This window comes from Aulonocara sp. 'chitande type north' Nkhata Bay, linkage group LG3 (assembly GCF_057382095.1).
Source record: "Aulonocara sp. 'chitande type north' Nkhata Bay isolate Kocher_YH1m ecotype deep benthic linkage group LG3, A_spYH_male_GT1.1, whole genome shotgun sequence".
NCBI lineage: Eukaryota > Metazoa > Chordata > Actinopteri > Cichliformes > Cichlidae > Aulonocara > Aulonocara sp. 'chitande type north' Nkhata Bay.
In genome coordinates, this window is record NC_141346.1 from 11,252,980 (window position 1) to 11,280,748 (window position 27,769).

A 27,769-nucleotide genomic window follows, 5' to 3' on the forward strand; every position below is an offset into this window, starting at 1 on the left:
GTCCTGACAGGGACTAGAAAGAGAGAGCATGTTTCTCCTGTTTTGGCTTCCCTTCATTGGCTTCCTGTTAAATCCAGAATTGAATTCAAAATGCTGCTCCTCACATACAAGGTCTTAAATAATCAGGCCCATCTTATCTTAATGACCTTGTGGTACCATATCACCCTATTAGAGCACTTCGCTCTCGCTCTGCAGGCCTACTTGTTGTTCCTAGAGTATTTAAAAGTAGAATGGGAGGCAGAGCCTTCAGTTTTCAGGCCCCTCTTCTGTGGAACCAGCTTCCAGTTTGGATTCAGGAGACAGACACTATCTCTACTTTTAAGATTAGGCTTAAAACTTTCCTTTTTGCTAAAGCATATAGTTAGGGCTGGACCAGGTGACCCTGAATCCTCCCTTAGTTATGCTGCAATAGACGTAGGCTGCCGGGCAATGTTCCCTCTAATTTTTCATGTGTCTGAGCGAGTCGCAATATGGCGCCCCCCAGTGGCTGCAGCCAGACTCTTGGGGCCCCTTTTGGTCTCTGCAGGCATAATTAATCAATCACATGGATCATTTCTCAGAAAGGCTCAACAAGTACACATAATTTTTAATGGAACTATTTTATTTTATTTTATTTTAATATATTTTTATTTTTTATTTTATTAGTATTTTCCTTAAATGTGTTAAATATATATTTTCTCATCTAAATGTCCACTGAGCTGTGAGCCAGTAATGCACCTTAACATTGGTTGCCAACCAAGAAGAAGAAGAAGCTGTGAGCCAGGAGGGAGGGGGTGAGTGAGTCCTGAGTGATTTGCTTATGCTTACAAATCAGCACAGGAGGGAGGGGGTGAGTAGCTCAAATGTGCTGTTAGCATGTTAGCAGAGCGATGCTACTGTGAACCGAGGAGCTATTTTCTTGATGTGAGCTTCTACTCAGGGTTTTTTCTTCCAGTTCAGAGCAGAAATTTTTTGTTACGATACTGGATGTTGTGTTTTTCTCCACAATTTTAATTATAAGCTAGATACATTGCTGCTAACAGCAACAGGGATGAGTCAGTGAGTCAGTTGGGCTTGTGAATCATGATTCACGAGTCAGTAAAGTGATTCTCGAGTATTGAACGATTCGTTCATGATTTGCGCATCACTAGTCCATAGTTATAAATCCCACCACTCAGTATTATTAACACATTCTCTCCATGACCCCAGTAAGCTACTGAAGGCTAACCCAGGCAAATATCCCAGAATGCATTTCGTCGAAAACGTAAGAGGCAGTTTTGGAGGGATGCACAGTTTAAAATATTCTTTCTGAATGTAGCTGTGTAAACTTCAAATATCTACTCGATTTATCAAGACATCACAGATTTGCAAAAGTGCTCTAACGTTTTCCGAGATGTGGGACAGTCCACAGTGGGTTGAGAGTGTGGATCTGTGACCTGCGTGAGAATCAGCTTCCTAACATTTGTCTGGAAGAAACACACAGACAGGAAGCAGCAACAAGTGTGAACATTTCACAGATCATGTGTAATCGGTTATTATCAGGATGTCTTAAAAACTCCCATAAAACCTTCAGCTGATGCAAAATGCTGCAGTCGAGTCCTGACAGGGACTAGAAGGACAGAGCAGCTTCCTCCTATTCTGGCCTCTCCTCATTGGCTTCCTGTTAAATCCACAATTTAAAATCCTGCTCCTCACATAGAAGAACTTTAATCAGGCCTATCTTATTTCATTGACCTTAGAGTACCATATGTCCAATATGGTTCAACAGCAGCTAGGTGGATGTCAGCAGCTTCGATGGTGGAGATAAATCCAGGGTTTGAGATTGTTTACAACTTAAACTCAGAGCCTTTTAACACAATTACTGACAAATAACGCACTCAGAGTACTAAACACACTGTGTACAGGACTTTGATTGGTGTTTGCAGAGATGAAAATGATGCAGCCTGCTGACCAGTTGAATCAGCTGATCCAGCCTCTTATCTGAGCTGCAGTCAGTCACACAAACAGACTGAACAGGGTGTGTTCTGTGCAGCACCTGCATGTAAAACAGAAGCAAAGCTGTTCCTGTGAAATGAAACTGAAAGCCTGTCTGAGCGTCTCCCTGTAGAAAATGGAGGCTGAGCTCAGTCAGATCACTCAGCCTGCAGACAAATGGAGGCGTGTTTGAGACGTGCAGATAAACAGTCACAGCTTAGTGTCGGCCTCTGAGGGCTCAGGGCCGTCCTGTTGTCATGTTATCAAGTGCATGACGGCTCTCTGCACACACTTTGAGTCCTTATGCACATTTTCACGAGTCCTCATCTCTGTGGACCTGAGGGATTACCCACAGTTCATAGTGTTGTGATTAGGGATGGGTATCGTTTAGGTTTTATCCGATACCGGTGCCAAATCGGTACTTTTGAAACGGTGCCGGTGCTCAAACGGTGCTCAAACCGGTGCTTAAAGAATGGAGAAGACAAAATTGGTCCAAAAACCTCTCATGTTCAGCTGGTTTTATGTAAAAAGATAACAATGTTAGCCTTTTCTGCAGCTATGGGGCATATATGGTATCACTCTTGGCTGGAAGCAGTGCTTAAACAATGGAAAAAATACAAACTTTGTCCAAAAACCTCTCATGTTCAGCTGTTTCCCTCTTTTTCTTTGGTCATTTTAGCCTTTTTGGCCAGGGTGAAGGGAGTATCTGCCATCAAACAAGAAGACAGCCGCATGTAGCTATGATGATGTTTGCTAGTTCACCTTACATGCATTAATGTAATAACGTGGTTAGCCTACTCAGCGTAAATTACACACGAACAACATTAAGCTACTCACGCAGAGAAGAACGGCTGCTGCTGCCATCAAATACGGTGCATTTCTCGGCTTTAAAAAAAAAAAAATAAACGCTGTGCGTCGCCAGGTGTTTCATCGGATTTGAGGTGTTACCTCCTTTGCACAGTATCAGCTTAAAGCACTTGTTGCTGCTGAGTTTGCATATTTTGCTGTGAAGTACAGCCAGACTTTTGACCGCTTCACCTTGGACATTTTTAATCTGTAGCTCTGCTCTAACAGAACGTACGTACCTGGACCCGCCTACTATCCTCGGAAACGTAAAATGATTGGCTAGGAGTGTATCACAGCTCAGGAAAAAAAAGCACCGAAATAAAGCACCGAAATGTGCGCTGCTTTTTGGTCTGGTTACTACCGTTTATGTCAGAACCGGTACCCATCCCTAGTTGTGATGGTGAAAGCATTAAGAACAAGGATGGAAAATAAATAAATAAATAACCAAACTGAAGGTTCAGAGGAATGTAGCTCATCACAAATGCTTCATGATGAAGTTTTCACAATGATGAATAATTTGATTATTTTACAGTTTCTTCCTGTAAAGTTAGAGCCTGAAAACAGACAAAATCAATCAGTAAATGTCAGATCACACGACGAGGTCTGAGGCACCACGACAGTTAACATCACAGCAGAGGTGACAAAGTGCTTTCTGTGGCCTGTTTATCTTCAGTTCTTTGAATTTAATTAGACATTAATTTCATTAATTAGAATTAATTTCAGTACATTAAACATTAGCAGAAGGATGGAGAGCGTGCTATATGTATTTCTTGCACTTGCACAAACACAAACAGCAGCTCTTCTTGTTTTTGCCACTCAATCTAGAAGAGAATTTAGATCAAGAAATTTCCACGATCATTATGATTTGATTTGATTTTATAGGAAATGCAGTTTGACGTGTTTCCAATACTGAGGATGAGGATACACTATAAAAAATTTAAAGCTACTGTTAGTTTTCCTGTCTTGTAAAAAGTAAAGTTTTTGTTCATGCACAGAAAATGAATATTTTTCAGATTTCAATGGACTTTCTGTCATTTTTGTTTTGTTTTGTTGGGGTTAAAACGATGCCACCTTAAAATGAAACTGAAAAATAAATATTGACATTAAGACAAGAAAAAAGTTTTCACACTTACATCTTTTTTTTCTTTTTTGCTTACAGTTTTTTTTTTCAGTTTCAGTTTGCTGGCACTGTTTTGGCGTCTGGGGGCACGATTGTTAATAACAAACACACAAATATTACATCTTTTGAATCTGTGATGACATGTGACAATATGATGAAGTTCACATGATGTAGCTTCTCTGCCAACAACACAAATGAAAGAATAAATAATTTAAACCAAAGTAAGAGTTTATTGTTCAAATACAGAGACACTCTCACACTGACCTTTGTTGTTTGTTCTCTGTCCTTCATACAAACATTTGGGGCTTACAGACTCTGTGAACACTGAGTTTTAAGGCTTTTCTAATGCTGTGTGAGCAGCAGGAAAATACAATCAGAGCATAAACACACATACATACAAGGTCAAAGACGAGTAGCTACACTTTTTAAACGCAATAACTGATCACTGATGTGAAGTCAGCGAGTACCGAGGTGAACTTTTCTTATCTTTGAGATCTATTGAAACAACTACATTAAATCATACTGCTGAGTGACAACAATAGCGTTATCTAAGGTTAGAGGGTTACCTAGGCAACCAGGGATGTGCATAACCATCTGTCAGCTACAAATTGATGCATGAACGATGGGATGAGTTCATACTTGGATGTAATTTTAGTGAAACAGCTGATCGAGGATTAGTGTTGTTGAGGTTTTGTGGTCCACAGCTCACACTCACATAATGAGGTCATATTTGATCTTATAAACAAAAACACTGATCCCAGGTCTGTAACACTGTTCATGGATACTGAGGGTAAACAACACACACAGCTCACAAAGATAAAGAGAAAACTGAAACCAGATCTTGATGATTGAAAGATTCAGGTGTGAAAAACTTCATAAATATGTCATCTGAGCTCAAAATGATGTAACTACAGTCAGTGGAAACAAAACCATCAAAGTGAAAAATGTTCAAGTGTTGATTTCATTTGTTTGAAGAGTTAAAAGTAGGCGTGCACAACAAAATGTCTCAGTGAGCTGTGTCACACTCAAAGTCAGAGCTTTCTGTGTCAGAAAGAGGCTAAATCACCATGGTAACTGATGGTGAAAGATCACCTGGTCAGGAGCATTTCATGTTCAGAGTTTTGTTTTTAAATCAGCTGTTAGAGCCACGTTTTCACTGTGATGTCGATTCTCTGCTGGAGGAAATGTTTCATATGTGCAGCTTGTTAAACTGTAACTTGCTGAAACCACTGAGTGAAGCTAAACTGCACATCACACTGTTACAATGTACCTGTATTCATGTAGTGGAGACATTAGTGAAGTTATCAGTGAGTAACGTCTCTGATTGGACTGGGTGGCGCTCACAGGGACCATTTTGTGTAGAAGAAAAGTCACATGGTACATGAAACGCTCCTTTTCATCTGAGCGTGCTCAGAGCCTGAAGCAGAGAAAGGTGATAATCACCACGGTGATACCTGCTGTCTCTGACTGCAGTTTCAGGTTTAGTTGAGCCAGCTAACACAAAGAAAGCCTGACTGTGTTGAAGTTGATTTGTAGTCACAGCCCTCTGGATGTTCCAGTTACTATGAAATGTAAAGACTGTTTTTAAAGATGAAACTCGTCCACTGAGATGAGCTGTCAGCAAAAACAGAAGCAGCCATTAAAGATAAAACTGAAATAAACCTACAGTGCTGTGGGCCTGCTGTCTGTGCTCAGTTCATCTGTTTCTGCAGGATTTTAAACACTGACAACACCCAGAACTCTGAACAGCAGCAGCAGACTCAAAGCTGGAAAAACCTCTGAGACATTTTAAACCTGCTGCACTTAAACAGGAGGCTGGTTTGTTTCCACTCTCTGCTGTTGTTTATGTTTTCTGTAGATCAAAAAACCAACAACAGCAACAACAAGAAGAAGCAGAGCAGGAACTGACAGACCAACAATCAGTCCAACAGATCCATCCTCCTTCTCTTTGTCTTCATCCTTCTCTTGTCCTCCTGTCAGACCTGCAGGTGAGAAACAGGTGTCAGCTGTCAGGTAGGTGATGAGTGAAGAACAGAACAGAATCCATTTGCTCTTCAAACTGCTGTCAGACATTATCTACTGCACTCTGATCACATCACTCAGACCAGCTGCTTTCTACAAAGTCTCATCAGCAACATCTTTAGAAACAAACATCAACAACCAGGAAGCAGCTTCACCTCTGATCACACACACACTCAACTCTACTCACTCACCTGGAGGAACAACATGAAGGTGGATGCTGCTGATGAACTTCCATGAGCGTGTTTCTTCCATGAAGACACGACACTCATATGTTCCACTATCAGCAGTGTTCACATCCTTCAGAATCAAAGACACGTCTCCATCCTTCATCTGTCTGTCCTGCAGATCCACCCGGTTCTTAAAAGATGGATGCTGGTCATCTGGAACAAAGCACATATTCATCTCCCAGGTCAGCTCTGCTCCACTCTAAAATAATGATGTTGTTGTTTGCAGCTCGACATGTCAGAGTGACGTCCTGTCCAGACTCAGCTGTGATGGTTTTCTGGTCTGAAAGAGGAAACAGCACAGAGCAGAGAGGTTAAAGGTCAAAGTACAACTGTTCACTTCTACAGCAGCCAATCAGAAACACACAATAAAAGATTGTCTTCTGTTATTAGAAGATGATCTTTGATTGTGTTTCTTCTTGTGTCCCTTCAGGCGTCACCACAGCGAGTCTTCTCCTCCTCCTCACCTGATCCCGAGCATCTTCATCAGGGCTGATTTGTGACAGAAGGACAGCAGCAAGAGTGAAAGGGAAGGTTTGAAGATGGCAGTGAGCTGCTGTCATGTTTGCTTTGGAGACTCTGACACAAAGACAGGAGGCCGAGCTGAACATGTTCAGATTTTCATTGAGAGCAGAATGGACGAGATTATGAACGAGTTCATCAGAGGGAAGCTCAGGCTGAGACGTTTGGAGACAAAGTTCATGAGCAAAGACTGAGACGGATGAAAAACATCATCTGAAAAACAAATCTTTGGTTTTAGAATCTGTTAGTTTGATAAAATGTTGTTGATGGACGAGTTCATTGAGACTCTGGATGTCTGTCAGACTGAGTCACTGCTTTTTATTGTAACAGCTGTACTGATGCTCCTGAATCTGGCCTCTGACACAAACCTCCAAACAGTAAGAATGAAAAAAGAATAAAACTATTAAAACTCTTCAAGCAATAAATAATCAAACCTGAAAAAGAAGAAAATCATCTGGAAACTAAACTGAACTAAACACAAAAAGTCCAAATGGAATAAAAACTCAAACTAATGAGAAAAAACTACAATAACTCTGTTCCACAAACAACAACATGTGCTGATAATAAGTGAACATAATGTGTGAGAGAAAGCAGCCTCTCATTATAAGACACTGTGAGTCTCTGCATGCTGCCTTTATGGAGCTACAGCTGTTTGTATACACTGAACAAAAAGCTTTGTAGCTGCATCCTGACTCCTGACACTACAACACATCACACTGACACACACATTACACTTCTTTGTGTCTGTGCTGCAAACTGCACCAACACACAGACTCCACCCAGCTTTGTGTCGATCACAACACTGAATGAGTAACAAACTACTTCTTAGAGAAATATAATCAGCATGTAAACCAGACTGAGGCTCTTTATCTCAGAAATAAACTCAGTTTAGTTTCTAACAGTTAAATCTCACCTGCAGAGACGAACAGGACAAACATCAGCGTGGAGCAGAGCGACGCAGTTACAGCAGACATGTCCGTGTTCTCTGTTTCTGCCGATCTGACTCTTAGTTTGTTCTAAATGTTTGAGTCTGTTGGTGTTTTCACTCAATAACTGAACCTGAGTTTAAACCTGACTACATCAGATTACATTTAAGGTTTAAATAAAGTTAAAGCTGCGGCTCAAACTCTTCCGTGTCTCGTGAGGACGTGGCGTTAGAGTGACGTTTGGTAGGTTGGACTGAGGATGCGCAGAAATGAGTGCGTCACAACAAACGAGGCGAAGTAGAAAAGTTTTAGTGGTCAGTTGTTGAACGATCTCCACAGAACAAAATCAGAACCTCTCATGTGTCGTCATGTAGGAACAGTTTGTGTTTCAGTCTTTGAAGCACAAGAACGTTTTGTTTCTGACGGCAGTTTGATTCTTGTTTCATCGTCACAAACAGAAAAACTGAAATAATATGAAAATAAGTCTCAGGGAAATATTTTTACTAAACAGCCAAAACTTCCTGTTTTATCTCAGAGTTAAATCTCACCTGCAGAGACGAACAGGACAAACATCAGCGTGGAGCAGAGCGACGCAGTTACAGCAGACATGTCCGTGTTCTCTGAGTACTTTTCAGAGCCTGTAGTTTTCATTTTTACTTCAGTAAAGAAGTTTAATGAGTACTTCAGCTATTACCGGAGTATTTGTACAGCTTGAGTATCTGTACTTCTTAACTACAGATTTTTTTTTTTTACTTTTGTCCCTCTGAAAGTGTCTAATTATCAGTAATTATCTATAATTTACTGAATAATATGTAGAATATAAAGCAGAAGCTGTGGATGACTTACTGTAGTCAGGAGTTCAGGAGAATCCTCAGAGTTTCTGCTCCTCATCATGATGGAAACATGAAAACATGTTGATGCTCTTTGAGCTGGAATCAGTCCAAAGCAACCGTGAGTGTGAACCAACAGACATCATTATAATAACTCTGACACGAATCCTGATAGAAATCCTGCTCACTGACCTCTCTAACTGTAACTCTGTCACTGACACATCTGCCAACATCTGTTCCTGTAACAGCTCAGAGGAGGAGTTCAGCACTTTCTGATTATTATCAGAAAAATCAGAACAGGAGGAGCGTTTTTGTAAATGTGGCTGAAAGCGGCGAGGCAAGTTTATTTATATAAGTTCATTTATATAGCACAATTCAACAACAAGGTGATTCAAAGTGCTTTACAGAGACATTAAAAAACAAAAACAATAAAAAGCATGATTTAAAAAAACTGTAGATAAAATCAGAACAATAGATAAAATCAGTAGTTAAAATGTTAGTTTTGAACTTTAAGCTTAAAAGTGTGGATTTGGTGCTTTATTCAAATGCAGCTGAGAACAGGTGAGTCTTCAACCTGGATTTAAATAAACTGAGTGCTTCAGCTGATCTGAGGCTTTCTGGGAGTTTGTTCCAGATATAAGGAGCATAAAAGCTGAATGCAGCTTCTCCGTGTCTGGTTCTGACTCTGGGAACTGATAAAAGACCGGATCCAGATGACCTGAGGGATCTGGATGGTTCATACTGGGTCAGGAGGTCATTGATGTATTTTGGTCCTAAACCATTCAGAGCTTTATAGGCCAGCATCAGAACTTTAAAGTCTATCCTCTGACGGACAGGCAGCCAGTGTAAAGACCTCAGAGCTGGACTGATGTGGTTCACTTTTTTGGTCTTAGTGAGGACTCGAGCAGCAGAGTTCTGAATGAGCTGTAGTTGTCTGACTGATTTTTTAGGTAGACCTGTAAAGATGCTGTTACAGTAATCAAGCCTACTAAAGATGAATGCATGGACTAGTTTTTCCAGGTCCTGTTGAGACATCAGATCTTTTATCCTTGAAATATTCTTGAGGTGATAGTAAGCTGACTTTGTTATTGTCTTAATGTGTTTTTCTAAGTTTAGGTCTGCATCCATCACTACACCCAAATTTCTCGCCTGGTTTGTGGTTTTTAGGTGTATAGATTGAAGTTCTCTGGTGAGCTGTAATCGTTTTTCTTTGGCGCCAAAGACTATTACTTCAGTTTTCTTTTTGTTTAGCTGGAGAAAATTGTGGCACAACCAGTCATTAATTTCCTCAATGCATTTACCAAGAGCCTGTACAGGGCCTCGGTCTCCTGGTGACATTGTGATATATATTTGTGTGTCATCTGCATAGCTGTGGTAGTTTATTTTGTTGTTGTTTATAATCTGTGCCAGTGGGAGCATGTAGATGTTAAACAGAAGGGGTCCCAAGATGGAACCTTGGGGAACTCCACATGTGATACTTGTCTGCTCGGATGTGAAGTTACCTATTGATACAAAGTATTTTCTGTTTTCTAAGTATGTTTTGAACCAGTTTAGTACAGTTCCTGAAAGACCTGTCCAGTTCTCCAGTCGTTTGAGTAATATGCTGTGGTCAACTGTATCAAATGCTGCACTGAGATCCAGTAAAACTAGGACTGACATTTTTCCACTGTCTGTATTCAGACATATGTCATTAAACACTTTGGTCAGAGCGGTTTCAGTGCTGTGGTTCTGTCTAAAACCTGACTGGAAGGCATCGTAGCAGTTATTCTGTTTTAAGAAGTAATTGAGCTGTTGAGAAACTGCTTTTTCAATGATCTCACTTACAAATGGGAGATTTGAGATCGGCCTGTAGTTTTTCATTTGTGTCTTGTCAAGATTGTCCTTTTTCAGTATAGGTTTTATTACAGCAGTTTTTAGTGGTTCCGGAAACACACCTGACATTAAAGAAAAGTTGACGATCTGTAACAGGTCTGACTCCAAAGTCTTTGAGACCTTTTTGAAAAAACTTGTTGGCAGGACATCTAAACAGTAGGAGGAGGAGTTCAGTTGACCTAAGATGTCCTCCAGGTCTTTGCTGTTAATCGGGTGAAACTGTTTCATGGTGTTTAAACATTTTTTCGGTGGACACAGTACATATCCTGGATCTGCTGTTGATGTACCAATTGCTTGTCTAATCTTTTGGATTTTTTCTGTGAAGAATTTGGCAAAGTCATTGCAGGCCATGGTTGAATGAAGTTCAAGCTCAGCTTTCCTACACTCTCTTTTTTCATTTTTCACCAGTGTGGAGTTTCTCCATGGAGACTTTTTCCTTCCAGAGATAACCTTCACCTTAATGGGAGCAATAGTGTCCATTACATTTAACATGTTAGCATTGAAGCTATTGACGAGCTCATTGACTGAACCTTTGGACAGGTCAGGTGTTAATGGGAAGACCTGGTTAAAGATCTCACTACTGTGTTCAGTTATACACCGTTTTGTGATCACAGCTGTTGATATATTTGTGTGGGCTGAGATTTTACTTTCAAAGAAAACACAGTAATGATCAGACACGCCCACATCAGACACAGTAACCTTTGAAATGCTCAGGCCCTTGGAGATCAGTAGGTCAAGAGTGTGTCCTCTATTATGTGTGGCCTCTGTTACATGCTGAGTCAGCCCAAAGTTGCCCAGAGTGTTACTCAGGTCTTTAGTCCCTTTGTCCTGAGGGTTGTCCACATGGATGTTAAAATCCCCAACAATAATTACATAGTCGAAATCAACACAGATCACAGACAGCAGTTCACTGAGGTCATTAAAAAAGTCTGTGCAGTATTTGGGAGGCCTGTAAACATTAAGAAACACAACTTTGGATGGGCCTTCAGCTGTAAAGCCACATATTCAAAAGATAGCTGCTTACATCGAAATGATTCATGAAATAAGACAGCAAAATAATTATTCTGTCCTGATTTTAGTTTTTATAAAAAAAAACCAAAATCCTCAGGAATAAAAACTGAATGTAAATAAATAATAAGTAAAATATATTACATATAATCAACACACCGTACTAAATGAAAGTTTATATAAATCACATTTATAACAAATAAATTCTAATCAGAAGCCTCTTTATGATTATGATTTCCCCACCATCAAATAAAACAGAAGAGATAAATGCTGATTATAGATCTTCTTTTGTTGTTGTTCCTTAAATTATTTATTTATTTAAAATATTCTGGAAACATCCAGAGGATGTGTTTTAGTTACATTTTTGGTCATGTGTTTTTTAAAACTTTATTTAAATTTAATGTTTTTCTCAATAATTACTCCAAGGTTTTTTTTGTCCAAATGTCAGCTTGTTGTTGTCATAGTAACAATGTCAGTCAGTGTACTTACTGCTTTCCTTGGGTTACTGTGTCTATAACATAGCTAGCATTGTTTTATCCTATTAAACAGAAATGAGGCATCTTTGGCACAATTTTGGTTTTAGATGCTGTGATTTGAAGCATTGGGTTTTGCATTATGTCCACTGACATTTTTACATGGTGTTCAAAATTACTGCCCAAATATCTGCCCAGAGATGTATGCAACACAAAAAATGACTTCCCCATTCAAGCACCAATGCCACAGCAAGTTTTACAGTTTCACCAAAACAAAATGTTTTATTTGTCTTTAGAGGAACATCAGAGGGACACATCTAACACAACAAACAAAGCCTTGTAGAAAGGAAACAAAAATGACGTAAAAGGCTTCCCACTCCTACAGCTACAAAAATGTATAATTAATTACAATAATAATAATTTCTACAAAAAACTAATTTAGCTCTTGTAGATGCAGAAACTTCATCACACAAGTAAGCACAGCCTGATTGGAAATGGGGCATAGGTAGGGACAACCAGTCTTGTAGTCGTCCCCATTCAATCTCCAACCGATGATCACCTTCCAGCTGGAACTTACATAACCATAAAGGAAAGGAAAGGAAAAACTCAATGCTTCATGGGAAACCCCCGGCAGCCTACGTCTATTGCAGCATAACTAAGGGAGGATTCAGGGTCACCTGGTCCAGCCCTAACTATATGCTTTAGCAAAAAGGAAAGTTTGAAGCCTAATCTTGAAAGTAGAGATAGTGTCTGTCTCCTGAATCCAAACTGGAAGCTGGTTCCACAGAAGAGGGGCCTGAAAACTGAAGGCTCTCCCTCCCATTCTACTTTTAAATACTCTAGGAACAACAAGTAGGCCTGCAGAGCGAGAGCGAAGTGCTCTAATAGGGTGATATGGTACTACAAGGTCATTAAGATAAGATGCGGACTGATTATTTAAGACCTTGTATGTGAGGAGCAGGATTTTGAATTCAATTCTGGATTTAACAGGAAGCCAATGAAGGGAAGCCAGTGTCAGACCAACAGAATAGACCCAGCAGAAGAAGCTACTTCCATTTAGGAGTTTTCAAGGCCTCTGAGGATTTCCTCCAGTTTTTATCCATCTATTGGTATCAAGACTGCATCTGTGAGATTTTCTGCCACAGAGGTAATTTTCCACGACTGCTACAGCTGCCAAACGTCTTGATGCATGCTCAATCATCCAGGTAAGTAAATCTCCAAAAGTTGATTCTGTTCATCTGGACGCAGCGTTTTGTGGGAGAAACGTTTCGTCACTCATCCAGGTGACTTCTTCAGTCTCAGCTGACTGCAGGTTTCCTCAATCTTATAAACAGAACATTTGCATAATGACTGAAAGCAGCCCACTGAAGGAAGAATGGGCTGGGAGGTCAGAGATCAGTGGGCTTTGGTCAGTGGTTGTTGATCATGACCTGACAGATCTGTATCCTGTGTGTGCACCCACTGTGGGCCTTTCCTGTGCTTAGTGTCAGCCTGAGCTCCATGCAGGCCTCAAAGGCCAAGCAATTCAAAAGCTTCACCAAAACAAGACACCACTCAAATAGCTGGACCCAGGCTCGCCGCCCTTATGGAGGAAAACATAGAAGATGATCTCTGTGAGTTATTTTTACTGTCATATTATAAAATGTGATGTTCTAGCATCATGTTATTCTTCTTAAGCCTTTGAAAAGCTTCCTCTGTGTCCATTAAACTGATGACTTTAGTGCTGCTGTCTACTTGTTACATTTAGTACTGTTTAATTTTCAACCTAGGAAGATCTGTAAGAAGGACTCACAATATAACATAATACTGTAAGATTACTTACAGGTAAAATACTCAGATTGTACTTAGATAAAAGTATGTAATCACAGACTCGCCCAGCCCGACTGCCTTGAAGTTCAGGTGTCTTCACTGCCTCCTCTGATAAGAGCTGGAGACCTGAGTAGGTTCGTCACCCATCAGCAGCAGATCACCTCTCGATCGGGCACGTTTTCATCTGGGAGGCTTTTAGAGCTCACTGCCCTCGGCGTCGCTGCTGGAACAACCAAGTTTTGCTATTGAATCTTTGACCTGCTGATCTCACAGAGGCAGGAGACCCAGAACATCCATGCCAGCTTCAGTTTATGCTCTGTCCTGTCATCCAATCAGATTTGCATGTAATACACTGATATTCAGCCCCAGCCTGGTGTTCTCTCCATCTCTGACCTTTCACACAATTTAAACTAACAAACTTTCTCTTTAAAACTGTTTGTCAATCACAATTTACTCGATTTATTATTATTCTATCACATATTTATATCAGTCATAATGAACTCAGTATGATCTGAGCTGTAAACCTGTATTGATCATCACAAACCTTTATAGCGCTTCAGAGCAGCTCCTTCAGTGGCTGCAGCACCCACGATGTGGGCAGAGAGATTTCCTCCCCTCTGCTGTCAGACTCCACCACAAAGACTTTGCAGCTGATCAAACACACACATGTGCAATAGGACTAAGTGTAACACTCTTTTTCTGACAACGTTGTATTTGTACTCAGTTGTATATAGCATGTGTATTCTATTTTTATCCTATCATTCTATTCTATTCTATTGGGTACAGTTGTGTACAGTTTCTTATTCTATTCCAGGGTTCTCTCATGTTTGCTATGTAACTGCACTGTCCACTTCCTGCTGTAACAAAACAAATTTCCCACATGTGGGACTAATAAAGATGCTCTTATCGTTACTGTATAACCACAGGTTCACTTCACATTTGGTAGAATATAAAAGGACAAAGCTGGACAATTGTCATCACATTTCTCATTAGTTGCTGTTAGCACAAGCACACAAAGAAAGCAGAGCTTTAGCTTTAGCTCCCTACATCACTTTTAAGCCTGGATGTTGAGGCTTTTGCTTCCTCTCAGCTGTGATGACATCTCTGTCTGCTCCATCTCACCCAACATCATCCATCTGACCTGATGCTACCTGACAAACTAAAGATAAAATATTAAATTCATTTTGCATCACTTACATTTAAAATACATTTAAGGTGGATTTCTTAAAAGGGAAGGGACTGACCTTACTGTTGTGTCGAGACAGGTGTGAAGGGAGTTAAATCCAGTCTTATACTACGGACGTGTTTGGTTTTGGTCTGTAATACGTTGAGTTTATTATCTATAAGTTAACATAGCAAATCCTCCATCCAGAGGCTAAAGTGATATCAGAGCTAGACTACTTTAAGTGGAAACAGATGATCGTCTGAGCCTTAAATGAAATAAGGTTAAAAAGAAATGCTGCTATCGACAGTGTGAGGCAGTGAGCTCTGTTATACCATATTTTTTAATTTTCTTTATTATTATTATATTATAGTGTTATTACCTTCCTGTTACTTCATAATAGAACGACAGTTAATGGTAAAAGTCTTGAATAGTTTTGAATTTATTTTTCCATGATCACATTTCATTCAATCACTCGTGGACTTGTGTGAATGTTACATGTGTTATTTTCACCCGTGGATTTACAGACACTGTGTGAACAGTTTTCATTTTATCCAAAGTTTTACTTGATGTCCAACTGATAAAATCACTGACAGACAACAGAAGCAGGAGCTCAGAGAGAAATTCAATTCAACTTTATTTATAAAGAGACAAATCACAACGTTTGGTTTTATTTTACAGAAACTTCAAACTAAACCAAATTCAGGACGTGTATTAAACCTGCAGCTGATCCCTGTCTGCTGTTCACTCCCTTTGATTTCTGTTACCAGCATCATCTCATGTTCCCCAGGTTCACTGACAACGCTGAAACCACCAGCGGGAGACTAAGAGTGCTGATTTAAAAAGATTCAGACATTTTATTTTGCTGCAGCTCAACATGAGGCTGGATCCTGATTCTTTGTTGTTTTTGTTTTCTCTACATGAAGAAAACAGCAGCAACAAGAAGCACAGCAGGAACTGACAGGCTGACCTTCAGTCCAACAGATCCTCCTGTGTGACCTGCAGGTGAGAAACAGGTGTGAGGTGTCAGGTAGGTGATGATGAAGAACAGAACAGAATCCATTTGCTCTTCAAACTGCTGTCAGACATTATCTGCTGCACTCTGATCACATCACTCAGACCAGCTGCTTTCTACAAAGTCTCATCAACAACATCTTTACAAACCAACATCAGATTGTGTGTTTTGTGGTCTAAAGTTTTGTGCCTCTGGTTTCTCATTGGCTCACACTCTTGCAGAGCCGTAACACGCACATGAATGAGAGGTGGTGAGTGTAGTTCCTGTTAACAGGGTATTGCAGACCATCCCGCTAACTGCCGAATTTACTTTTGTCTGTCATATTTATGATGAAAAACAAATGTAATCAAATTAGATATTGATATTTTCATATGGGAATTGATCCTGCAACATGAAACGCTGGGATTGGAAGTTCAGCATCGCTCCGCACATCATACCTGTGAGATGACAGACAGCAGTGTGGAGGAGAGTGCGACACAAAACACAGAAATATGACTGACAGCTGCAAACGAAGCAGCATCTGCTGCAGGTGAAAGATATTGGGACTAGCAGAGCAGAGTGGCTTCACTGTAAAACAAAATTAGCAGTGAGTGTGAAAAGTTTCTGTGTGTGGAGTTCAACACCGTCCACTCAGAAGCTGCATCACTGGATGGTAGATTTAAAAAGATTCAGCATTCAGTGACAACAGAGCTGTTGATGAGGCACTTCAGAGAATAACTGCAGCAGCAAAGTGCACTCCCACCCAGCTCCACCATTACAGGGCCAAGTGAAGGAGGAGCCACAGACGTCTGCTGTGTGGAGCCTCTTTGATGAAAGAGCTACAGGAGATGCTGCAAAGAGAAATACTACAGCTGATGTTATGATGGAGATGAAATGTTATCTTGAGGAGCCCCTCATCCAACAAGGAGAAGGCCCACAGAGCTGGTGGGAGGCCAAGGCCACAGTCTTTCCCTACCTGTTGAAGGTGATGGAGGGGAGACTGTGCATTGTGGCAACATCTGTTCCTTTGGAGGGTCTTCTCAAAAACTGGGCAGATACTAAGGAGAAACCACATCAGCCCATCCAAGCTGAGGCAGCTGGTTTTTCTGAATGTCGACCTGCACTGAGGACAAACTGTTTGGCTGCTGAGTTTGGTTCTGTTCTGTGGATTTGTTTACAGTGGGGCTTTTTGTGCTGAATTAAACTTAAAGGTTTGATTAAAATATTAAACAACAGTAAGAATGCCTGCTTTTGTGACAGAACAAAAACACAAAATTAGGCAATTATAAGGCTTTTCATAAAAACACTACATGCAAAAGGGTTTGTCAGCACACAAAGCATTCACATTTGCCAAGTAAAGCTAAAGTATGAGGCTACAGAGGATAATAACTTAAGAGACATTTGGGAGCCACGAGACGTGCAAGATAATCCAGAGCTTAGATCTAAATAAGGAAGTCTTAACTCAGTAATGGAGAATATCCTCACACATTAAGAAGCACCGAGGGAGGGAAGTCCTTCATTACTCTGTCAGTCAGGTAGGTGATCAGTGAAGAACAGCACAGAATCTATGTACCTGCATGTTCAGCTCAATTTGTGGATGCAATAAGAAGTAAAGTGAGAGTGATCAGCTTACCAGTGACTGTGATATTAACCAGGTTACTGATGGCACCATTACTGGACTCACACCAGTAAACTCCGGTGTCGTGAGGCACCAGCGTACTGATTGAACATGATTGATCACGTTGCTGTTGTCCCCGCCCATCTCCACACTCAGCCCTCTGCAGTTTGCTTGTGTTTCTCCTCACAGTCCAATCAGAAACGCTTTGGTCCTCCTCACAGATTACAGTCACAACATCTCCCTCAGAGACATCAGAGCTGTGAGGAAGAGGAGAGGTTAGATCAGGGCAAGGCTGGACTGGGACAAAAAGTCGGGATAAAGATTGAAAATGTGACGTCATTCAGGGGTAAAACCGCAAAGGATTCTGGGAACTTGTGGCAAGAGGTACTAGCGCACGCAGGCTTTCAATTGAACTCAGTTACACAGCGATAAAAAGAAACCCAAAAAATGGCAACAAGCTGTTGTATTATTAACTGCAACAGCCGGTCGCATGACAGCCACGGGAAGCCGACAGGTAAAGAGATCTTTTTTTTTATCGGATTACGTCGTTGAAGAGAAATTTTTTAAGCCATGTTTCCGAAGTAAGAGCCGACGGATGGTCTGGATATACCAAATATAACGTCCCAGAACACTCCAGCTCACAGGTTAGTCTGCTCCAAGCATTCCCACAAAGGTCAGAGTTTTGTTGTAGTTAATGCGTCATTTTTCTTAACATAACTGGTGATATAGGTTACAAGCAAGTCTGGCGCTGAACAGAAATTGCCGCGCTATGCTCCTTTGTCTATTGTGCATAAATAGTGAATTGTCCTGACACAATATTGTGTTTCGCTTCTGTTATTATGGTACATTGACAGAAACATATACTTTTATTCACAGGATAAAACAGGTGTTTTGTATCACTAATTGTCCAGTACGATTACAGCATACAATATTATTGTCACTGCTACATTTCTGTGATGAACCAGAAATTATTTCCACTACTAATTAATTACCGTTGAGCTCAAAGGTTATATTGTGGCGGACCACCAGGTGGCTCCACTCACACACAAGTTGAAGGGAAGTGTGGGGGTGGAGATTTTGGCGCTGACTATATGTGAAGTTCTGTCAGTTAATAAAGTGGTTGGAGTGAGACACTGAGACTTCTCCTGTCGTTGTTACATACCTCCACATTGGTGACCCCTGTAGTGAACATGCTAAGGCTCGACGACGAAGCCAGCTCTGGCCTGGAAGCATCGGCGGCCGCCGGACCTTCACCTCCGCCGATGGCTGCGTTTGCTGTGGCGCTTAAATTGCCGGATTTTTGGCTTCACGATCCTCCTTCATGGTTCATGCACGTAGAAGCTCAGTTTGCTCTTCGTGGAGTTTCAGCCGACGACACTAAATACCACCATGTGGTGGCCTCACTTGACCCGCTGTCAACCCGCCGTGTGATGACTCTCCTCCGGGATCCCCCAGCCCAGGGCAAGTACGCCGCCCTCAAGGGGCTGCTGCTGCGGCGTTACTCCCTCTCTGATGCTGAGCGGGCCGAGAAACTCCTTTCCATCGCGGGCCTGGGCGACGGCACCGCCCTCGAGCTCATGGAGAGCATGCTGTCCTTGCTGGGCGCGGAGGACGGAGGATTTCTCTTCACCCACCTCTTTCTTCGACAGCTGCCGGCTCCAGTGCGCGCTGGCCTTGCCAACTCCCCGCTATTGGCCACGAAGGATTACCGCTCCCTTGCGGAAGAGGCGGATCGCATCCTCCTGGCTACCAGGACTTTCGGCGTCCAGACGGTTATTCAGGACCCACCAGCGTTTTCCCCCTCCCCCTCACCGATGCTCCACGGGCCCTCCGACTCGTCCACTGTGGCCGGAATCGCTGCACGGCGGCACCGCGGAAAGGGGCTTTGTTTTTATCACCAGCGTTTTGGAGCGAAGGCACGGCGCTGCCTCCCGCCTTGCAGTTTCCAGACCCAGGGAAACGGGCATGTCAGCGCTCTGTAGCAGCCGCGACCGCTGGCAACAAGGAAAGGCTGCTTTTCTTAGAGGACTCACGCTCGGGGAGGCGTTTCCTGGTGGACTCCGGCTCACAGAAGAGCCTTCTTCCCCCGGCTGGCTCGGACAGGCTAGCTGAGGGTTGCGGGCCATTGCTAACAGCGGCTAATGGCTCTCCCATCAAAACCTTCGGTGAAAGGTTGGTGACTGTTTGCTTTCACGACCGTGACTTTCAGTGGAACTTTGTTGTTGCTGCTAGCTCTGTGCCTATAATAGGCGCTGATTTTCTTTGTGCTCACGGACTACTGGTTGATGTGGCTAACAGACGTTTAATTGATGCTGTGTCCTTTTCCTCATTACCCTGTTTGACTCGGGGTGCTCAGCCCGTGGTGCATGCTAACTCAGTAGATTCGGGTGACGTTTTTCAGTGTTTGCTTTCTGAGTTTCCCTCACTCACTGTCCCCACTTTCTCGAGCACGGTGACGAAGCATGGGGTAGAGCATTACATAACTACAGTAGGGCCCCCGGTGTTCGCGCGCGCGCGTCGCCTCGACCCCGCCAAACTGGCTGTCGCTAGGGAAGAATTTGCCACCATGGAGCGTCTGGGCATCGTGCAGCGTTCGAACAGTGCCTGGGCTTCTCCGTTACACATGGTGCCTAAATCTGATGGTCGGTGGCGACCTTGTGGGGATTTCCGCCGTCTTAATAATGTCACGGAGAACGATCGTTATCCCATTCCCCACATCCAAGATTTTTCCGCCCATCTTGCGGGGACCTCGGTTTTTTCTAAGATCGATTTGGTACGGGGATATCACCAGGTTCCCGTGCGCGCGGAGGATGTCCCCAAAACCGCCGTAATTACACCTTTCGGCCTTTTCGAGTTTCTGCGCATGCCGTTTGGCCTGAAAGGTGCCGCCCAAACCTTCCAGCGGTTGATGGACTCGGTCTTGCGCGGGCTGCCCTTTGTTTTTGTATATCTTGATGATATACTGGTGGCCAGCAGCTCGAAGGAGCAGCACATGTTCCATCTGCGTCAGGTTTTTCAGCGTTTGGCGGAGCATGGACTGATTATTAATCCGTCTAAATGCCAGTTTGGGTTGCCCGTTCTCGATTTCCTTGGGCACCGTGTTTCCGCCGAGGGCGCGGTTCCGTTGCCTGACAAAGTCCGAGCTGTTTCGGAATTTCCGCGTCCCACGACTGTTAAGGCACTGCAGGAATTTTTGGGGATGGTGAATTTTTACAACCGTTTTCTCCCCAGAGCGGCACATCTGCTGAAGCCCCTTTATGGGGCGTTAAAGGGTAAAAAAGCTAATGACCCCGTTGACTGGTTTCCGGACAGCATCCAAGCGTTTTCTGATGCTAAGTCAGCGTTAGCTAATGCTGCCCTTCTGGCCCACCCATCCCCCTCAGCGCCGATTGCGTTGACCACTGATGCGTCGGACATAGCGGTGGGTGCGGTGCTGGAACAGCGAATGTCGGGTGTCTGGCAACCGCTCGACTTTTTCAGCCGTACGCTACGTGACAGCGAACGCAATTACAGCGTTTTTGACAGGGAGCTACTGGCGCTCCACCTGGCGTCTCGTCATTTCCGGTTTTTTCTCGAGGGTCGTCACTTTACCGCATACGTGGACCACAAACCCTTGACGTTTGCCATGTCCAAGGTTTCCGATCCATGGAGTGCACGCCAGCAGCGCCAGTTGGCAGCCATTTCTGAGTTTACCACGGACATTCGGCACGTGGCTGGTAAATCCAATCATGTGGCTGACTGTTTGTCCCGTGCGCTGGTTTCTCCCGTCTTTCTCGGCATAGACTACTCCGCCATGGCTGCCGATCAGAGCGGTGACCCCGACATCCTCGCGCTTAAATCCACCCAGACGGGCCTCATACTGGAGGACAGACCCGTGCAGGACGGTGGTCCCCTCCTCGTCTGTGACGTTTCCACCGGCCGCCCTCGCCCTGTGGTTCCCGCTTCCTGGCGTCGTCAAGTTTTTGACTCGGTACATGCTCTCTCTCATCCAGGGGTCCGGGCCTCTGTTAAACTGGTCAGCTCTAAATTTGTTTGGCCAGGCCTTCGCAAATCTGTTAAGGAATGGGCGTCGGCGTGCATTCCCTGCCAGCGCGCGAAGGTTCATAAACACACCAAGGCGTCCCTGGAGCCGTTCTTCATACCCGGCAAACGTTTCGATCATGTGCATGTCGATCTGGTGGGTCCCTTGCCGCAGTCACAAGGTTTTACGCACCTTTTGACTGTTGTTGACCGGACCACCAGGTGGCCGGAGGCGGTCCCCCTGGCGTCCACTACCGCAGCAGTGGTGGCCAAGGCGTTTTTGTCGACCTGGGTCTCGCGTTTCGGCCCACCCGCGGACATTACGTCAGACAGAGGCCCCCAGTTCATTTCCGAGCTTTGGTCGGCCATGGCTGATGGACTGGGGGCTAAAGTCCACCGCACAACCGCATACAACCCGCAGGCTAATGGGATGTGTGAACGGTTCCACCGGTCGCTGAAGGCTGCCTTTCGCACCTCCTTAAAGGATGGCAATTGGGTTGACCGCCTCCCGTGGGTTTTGCTTGGGCTGCGCTCTGCGGTTAAGGAGGATCTCGGCGCTTCCCCAGCTGAGCTAGTGTTTGGTCAGCCCCTCCGCGTGCCTGGAGAATTCTTGCCTGAAAATCCTCCTCCCTGCTTCGATCCATCGGTGCTCTCTCTCACCCCGCTTTTGCACTCGCTTCGGGTTCCTGGTCCGGTGCACCATTGCGTGCCTGACACCTTTGTTCCAAAGACTTTAGAGACTGCTAAGTTTGTTTTTGTCAGGCACGATGCCCACAGGACACCGCTGCGGCCGCTGTATGATGTATGTTCAGGGTTATTGAACCGGGCCAGAAACATTTTGTTTTGGATTTTGGGGGTCGAAGGGAGACTGTGTGTGTTGACAGACTTAAACCAGCACATGTTCTTCCGGACAGTGATGTAGTGCCGGCCCAGGCCCCTCGCCGTGGCCGACCTCCTGCGCTGGGGTTGACAGTCTCTGGTTTTCCCCCCAGGATTACCCCCGGACCACCAACGTTTGAGCCTCCTCCTGCCTTTCCTGCTCGCCTTCACCAGCCTCGTTCACAGGATGGACCTTCCTCTGCCTGTTCTCTCCCTCCCAGGTTCAGTCGTGCGGGTCGTTTGCTTAGACCCAGGGTCCTGGACTGAATGGAGACCTGACTGTGTGTTCAAGGGGGGGTATGTGTGGCGGACCACCAGGTGGCTCCACTCACACACAAGTTGAAGGGAAGTGTGGGGGTGGAGATTTTGGCGCTGACTATATGTGAAGTTCTGTCAGTTAATAAAGTGGTTGGAGTGAGACACTGAGACCTCTCCTGTCGTTGTTACATACCTCCACAATATTAATAAATGGTTAACGAATGTGTATTTATGACGACGATTTGTGAGACTGGTAAACTTACCTTTGTTCGTACGATGGTCTTTCGTTCTACACGGTGCATTTCAAGGTCCTGCACCCATCCGTCGGTAAACTGTACCTGGGCTTGTTGCAGTGACCTGAAGTTACTAAACTTCATGAGTGTATGCACTCACTCCAAGAACCGTATGATTATAAATATGAGCGTGGTGAAAGTTGGGCAGCACGCTGACGTCTTTGGTCCCTCTGTGTGCTCGTAAGGGTCTGACCCTTTCACTCCTTTGATTTTTTTCCTCGTATCTTTTCTTTGTCTTTTCGTCGAGACTTTTTTGTGCGGCAAAGAAAAAACAAGAAGGTATTGGAACTGGAGAATGAACGTTTTGCGGTGCTGCAAATGCTTGCATTTGATGCGGTACTTGGATTGTTTTGCCACGAGTTCCCGGCATGCATTGCGCGAAAATCACGTGATTGCTAAACAAGGGGGAGGGTGCATCCGGCCTCCTCGGCTGTAATTGGTCCAGCCCAGAGTCGATCATGACCAATTGGCCAATCCAACACCTTTCATTATATATACCCTTCCTAAAAAAACAAAAAATCCATCGGCCCATAAAAACAAAAAATCGCCAGCTATGGATCAGGGGTGTCAAACTCAAATACACAGTGGGCCAAAATTCAAAACTGGAACAAAGTCGCAGGCTAACGTTAATATTTATTGAAATATATTTATTCCTCCAGATATAAGAATGAATCTTTTCTCAAAGACGTTTTGCTGAAAAACTGAATATGGAACAAGTTCTGCTCCAATTATTTGGGTAAAGATAATAAACACTTTGATGGCCTATAAGTGAAAGTGAAAACGTGATAAACCAATAATATAATTAATAAATAATTATATTTTTTGATAAGTGAAGTTCACTGAACTGAAAGGAAATTTTGGTTTGATGATGGTTGACATGTTTTCCAAATAGAAGTTTTTCCTCTAGTGAGGAGATGCAGGTGCAGCAGAGCATTGCTGGAAGAAATGATCCCAAGGGTGGAATCTCCTGAGAAATCTTCAGAGACCCAGCGAGAAGTAGGGACCATAGCTGACAGCCCAGGCAGGGGTTGAGGTCAAAGGTCATGCTGTTTGGGGACCTACTGGTCATCATGAGAAGATTCTGGAACCACAGCAATGACCATAAAGCTGCATTGGATGGAGAGCTGTGCCACGGGGCTTTCCAGAGGTAATCACGAGGAGATTGTGGACAACATGTGAAATGAGATAAAAGCTCTTTATCAGTAACTTTTACAGCTTCTGGCAGGTTAATGTCTGAACTTTGGAGTGAAACACACCCTTAGTTACAGGAAATAACACCACTGTCTGTAACTAAGTGAATCCACCTTAACACCACCTGTGTGTGTGTGACTGCATTACACTCCCACTGCTGGGAACCTGAACAAGAACCAGAACAAAGTCTAAAATAGAAGCTGACAAACAGCTGCACCACCGAGTGACACTTTATTTTATAAACTTCACAACAGGTTTCATGTTGTGACCTGTGGAGGTGAAAAGACACAAAACCTGTTTTACAGCTTTTGAGCTGCAGGCAGGATTGAAACACACCTTAGTTAAAAGTCAAACAGCAACATTTTCTCCTCCCCTCACGTCACTCAAATGTGACAAACCAGGAAACAGGAAGTTCTTCGTCCTCAGTAAAGAGAGACGCACAGACGATCAGACTGAGCTCAGACCAAACTAGCAGCTTCCTCTGAGTGAGTCCAGCTACAGGAGAGAAAAGTGGAAAACTCCAACACTGCTGCTTCAAGCTGCTGACGCTCCACACACTGAATGTGAGTTTGAGCAAAAACACGACTCAAAGGAAGTTTCAGTGAAGGTGGTAGAGGAGGGAGGGGAGCCAGGACTGACTGTACTTCCTGTCTGCTGTTTTCAGCTTCACTCACAGACTCAATGGCTTCCAGATCAGAGGAGGATCTCTGCTGTCCGGTCTGTCAGGAGGTCTTCAGAGATCCTGTTCTTCTGTCATGTAGCCACAGCTTCTGTAAAGACTGTCTGAAGAGATGGTGGAGAGAGAGACCAACACACGAGTGTCCAGTTTGTAAGGAAATATCAGTTTATGATCCACCTTTAAACCGAGCTTTAAAGAACCTGTGTGAGTCGTTCTTACAGGAGAGAGATTAGAGAGCTTCAGAGGCTCTCTGCAGTCTGCACTCTGAGAAACTCAAACTCTTCTGTCTGGACCATCAGCAGCCAGTGTGTGTCGTCTGCAGAGACTCAGAAAAACACACCAATCACAGATTCAGACCCATCGATGAAGCTGCACAACAACACAAGAAGAAACTTCAGGAAACTCTGGAGCCCTTAAAGAAGAAGTTAAAGGTTTGTGAAGAAGTTCAAGTGAAGTTTGATCAAACAGCAGAACACATTAAGGTCCAGGCCCGACACACAGAGAGGCAGATTAAGGAGCAGTTTAAGAAGCTTCACCAGTTTCTAGCAGAGGAAGAGGAGGCCAGGCTGGCTGCACTGAGGGAGGAAGAGGAGCAGAAGAGTGGGATGATGAAGGAGAAGATGGAGGCTCTGAGCAGAGAGATAGCAGCTCTTTCAGACGCAGTCAGAGCCACAGAGGAGGAGCTGAGAGCTGAAGACGTCTCATTCCTGCACAACTACAAGGCTGCAGTGGAAAGAGTCCAGCGCTGCCCCCTGCTGGATGATCCACAGCTGCCCTCAGGAGCTCTGATAGACCAGGCCAAACACCTGGGCAACCTGACCTTCAACATCTGGAACAACATGAAGGACATGGTCTCCTACACTCCTCTCATTCTGGACCCAAACACTGCTCAACCAGAACTCATCCTGTCTGAAGATCTGACCAGTGTGAGACGAGGAGGAGAGAGGCAGCAGCTTCCTGATAATCCAGAGAGGATTGATTGGTCCTGCTCTGTCCTGGGCTCTGAGGGCTTTAACTCAGGGACTCACAGCTGGGATGTTGAAGTTGGAGACAGTACAGGGTGGGGACTGGGTGTGTTAACAGAGTCTGTGCAGAGGAAGGGATACATAGAGTCTGGATTATGGAGAATATTGTTATATAAAGGTAAATACTCAGCACTCTCACCATCAGCTCCTCTCACTGATCTCTCAGTAGAGAAGAAGCTCCAGAGGATCAGAGTGAATCTGGACTGGAACAGAGGAAAGCTGTCGTTCTCTGATCCTGATACTAACACACACATACACACCTTCACACACACTTTCACTCACAGGATGTTTCCATTCATTAACACTGTTGATGCTGTTAAACTGAAGGTGTGTCCGTTGAAGGTGTCAGTGTCAGTGCAGCAGATGAGTTGAGGATGATGATGTTTCTAATGTTGTTTCCTGTCAGTGAGTTGAAGCTGTTAAACTGCAGCTGTCCTCCTGCTGCCTCGTTGTTCCAAAGCTCTTTGTTTCTCTTTTAGTTTCACTGTTTCTTTCTGTTTCTGCTGTCCACCTTTTCACATGGAAAATCATTTCACTGTTTCTCACTGAATGACTCCCCAAACTAGATTTGAAATTCTATCAAGTTTCTAATCATTACAAGTGATTCATGTTTCTATTTGATGTGTAAATGGAGATGATTTAGTTTGCTGGGATATGGACTGACATGTGTTGAATGGGAGGAGCAGTTTGTTGTTGTCTTCTTGTCTGTTTATGACAACAATAAATATGTTGTTGAAACAATGATTCATGTTTAACTCCATATATGAAATGTTTCTGATCTTTGAATTCTGTTTGATTAAAGACTTTCTTCATGACACAAATGCGATTTCAGTGTATTAATAGAACTAAATAAGCTCAGAGTTGAAAGGCTGGAGTATTATGTACGTGCTTCACTGTCAGGATCTTCAGGGGGATTCAAAGGGAAACATCAAACTGCTGTAATGAGATAAACTAGTTGGGCTGAACACACTTATCTGTAGTTTGTCTCCATCCAGGATCATCAGAATATAATGAACATGTGTGAAGAGCCACAAAATGCTGCTGCCCTCTCAGCATGATGAGCTCCAGCCTTTGTTAGCAGGACAACAGGAAACATGAGACAACTTTCAGAGACAGTAACCAACTGTGGCCACAAGATGGCAGCAGCTGATCTGAGATCCTTTATTGGACAGAAGGACTCTGCTCTGTGACGTCATCAGAGAGACGGCCTTCACTCTGATAGATCTGACGTCATGTCTGCACTGCGATGATGAAAGCTGATAAACACATTGTTATTGATCCATGAAATCACCTCTGTCCTCTCAAGTGTAGCTGTTTACAGAGCTGAAGAAGTCCTTCATCATCAAAACAGACAAACATGTATTTCCTGTATTAAGTGACGTCATCCTCACTCTGACCTCTTACATACATTCTGTTCAGTTTTCCTGCTGTAAGAAATAAACTGTGTGAAAATAGAAATGCAGGGAAACATCCATTAATCACAGCTGAGCCGTTTGTTTCTGACTCACATTCAATGAGGCTTCAGGTGTAAATACCTCAGAAGTGTTTGTGAGTTCAGTAGAAGCAGACCCAGTCGACCATCATGGCCTCCACAGCACTACACAATGCAACAGAAAGGCCTTCATCATCTGCTGAACCACCTCTGAACCACGACGCTCTCCCTGCATCTAAAAGCTGTTAGTCAGGATGAGATGCTGCTGTGATCGCTCACAATTTACCTGTGAGACCTTTGTAAATATTGTCTTTGTTTCTGGAGGAAACACCTTTAGTCTGTTTGTATTTGGAGTGCAGATCTGGGCGTCCATCACTTTAACCTGCACACGTTTAGTTATTGAGTGTAGTTGATGTTTGGCAGCATTTTATAAGTGACAGTTCATGAACGGTGAAGGACCAGAGGACGCCTGACCATCCTACCTGTGTCAGTAAGAAGACTTTCATCACAACTTCACAACTTAACACAACTGAAACCTGAATTCAGTGTTGCATAGTTTACTAACAGTGTGTGCTGACACTGAAGTTAGCAGTTTGTTTCCTAAGAGCTGCTG

At 43.6% G+C, this 27,769-nt stretch overlaps 1 protein-coding gene and 2 pseudogenes across 1 annotated transcript in view; all 3 read left to right on the forward strand.

The window, feature by feature from the left end:
• LOC147333943 (CD276 antigen-like) overlaps window positions 1-27,769 on the forward strand; it is a 185,386-nt gene that overhangs the window by 103,028 nt on the left and 54,589 nt on the right. The gene's annotated exons all lie outside the window — the stretch shown is intronic.
• Window positions 18,549-19,865, forward strand: LOC147333947 (uncharacterized; annotated as a pseudogene).
• On the forward strand, window positions 24,702-26,398 carry LOC147333948 (nuclear factor 7, brain-like; annotated as a pseudogene).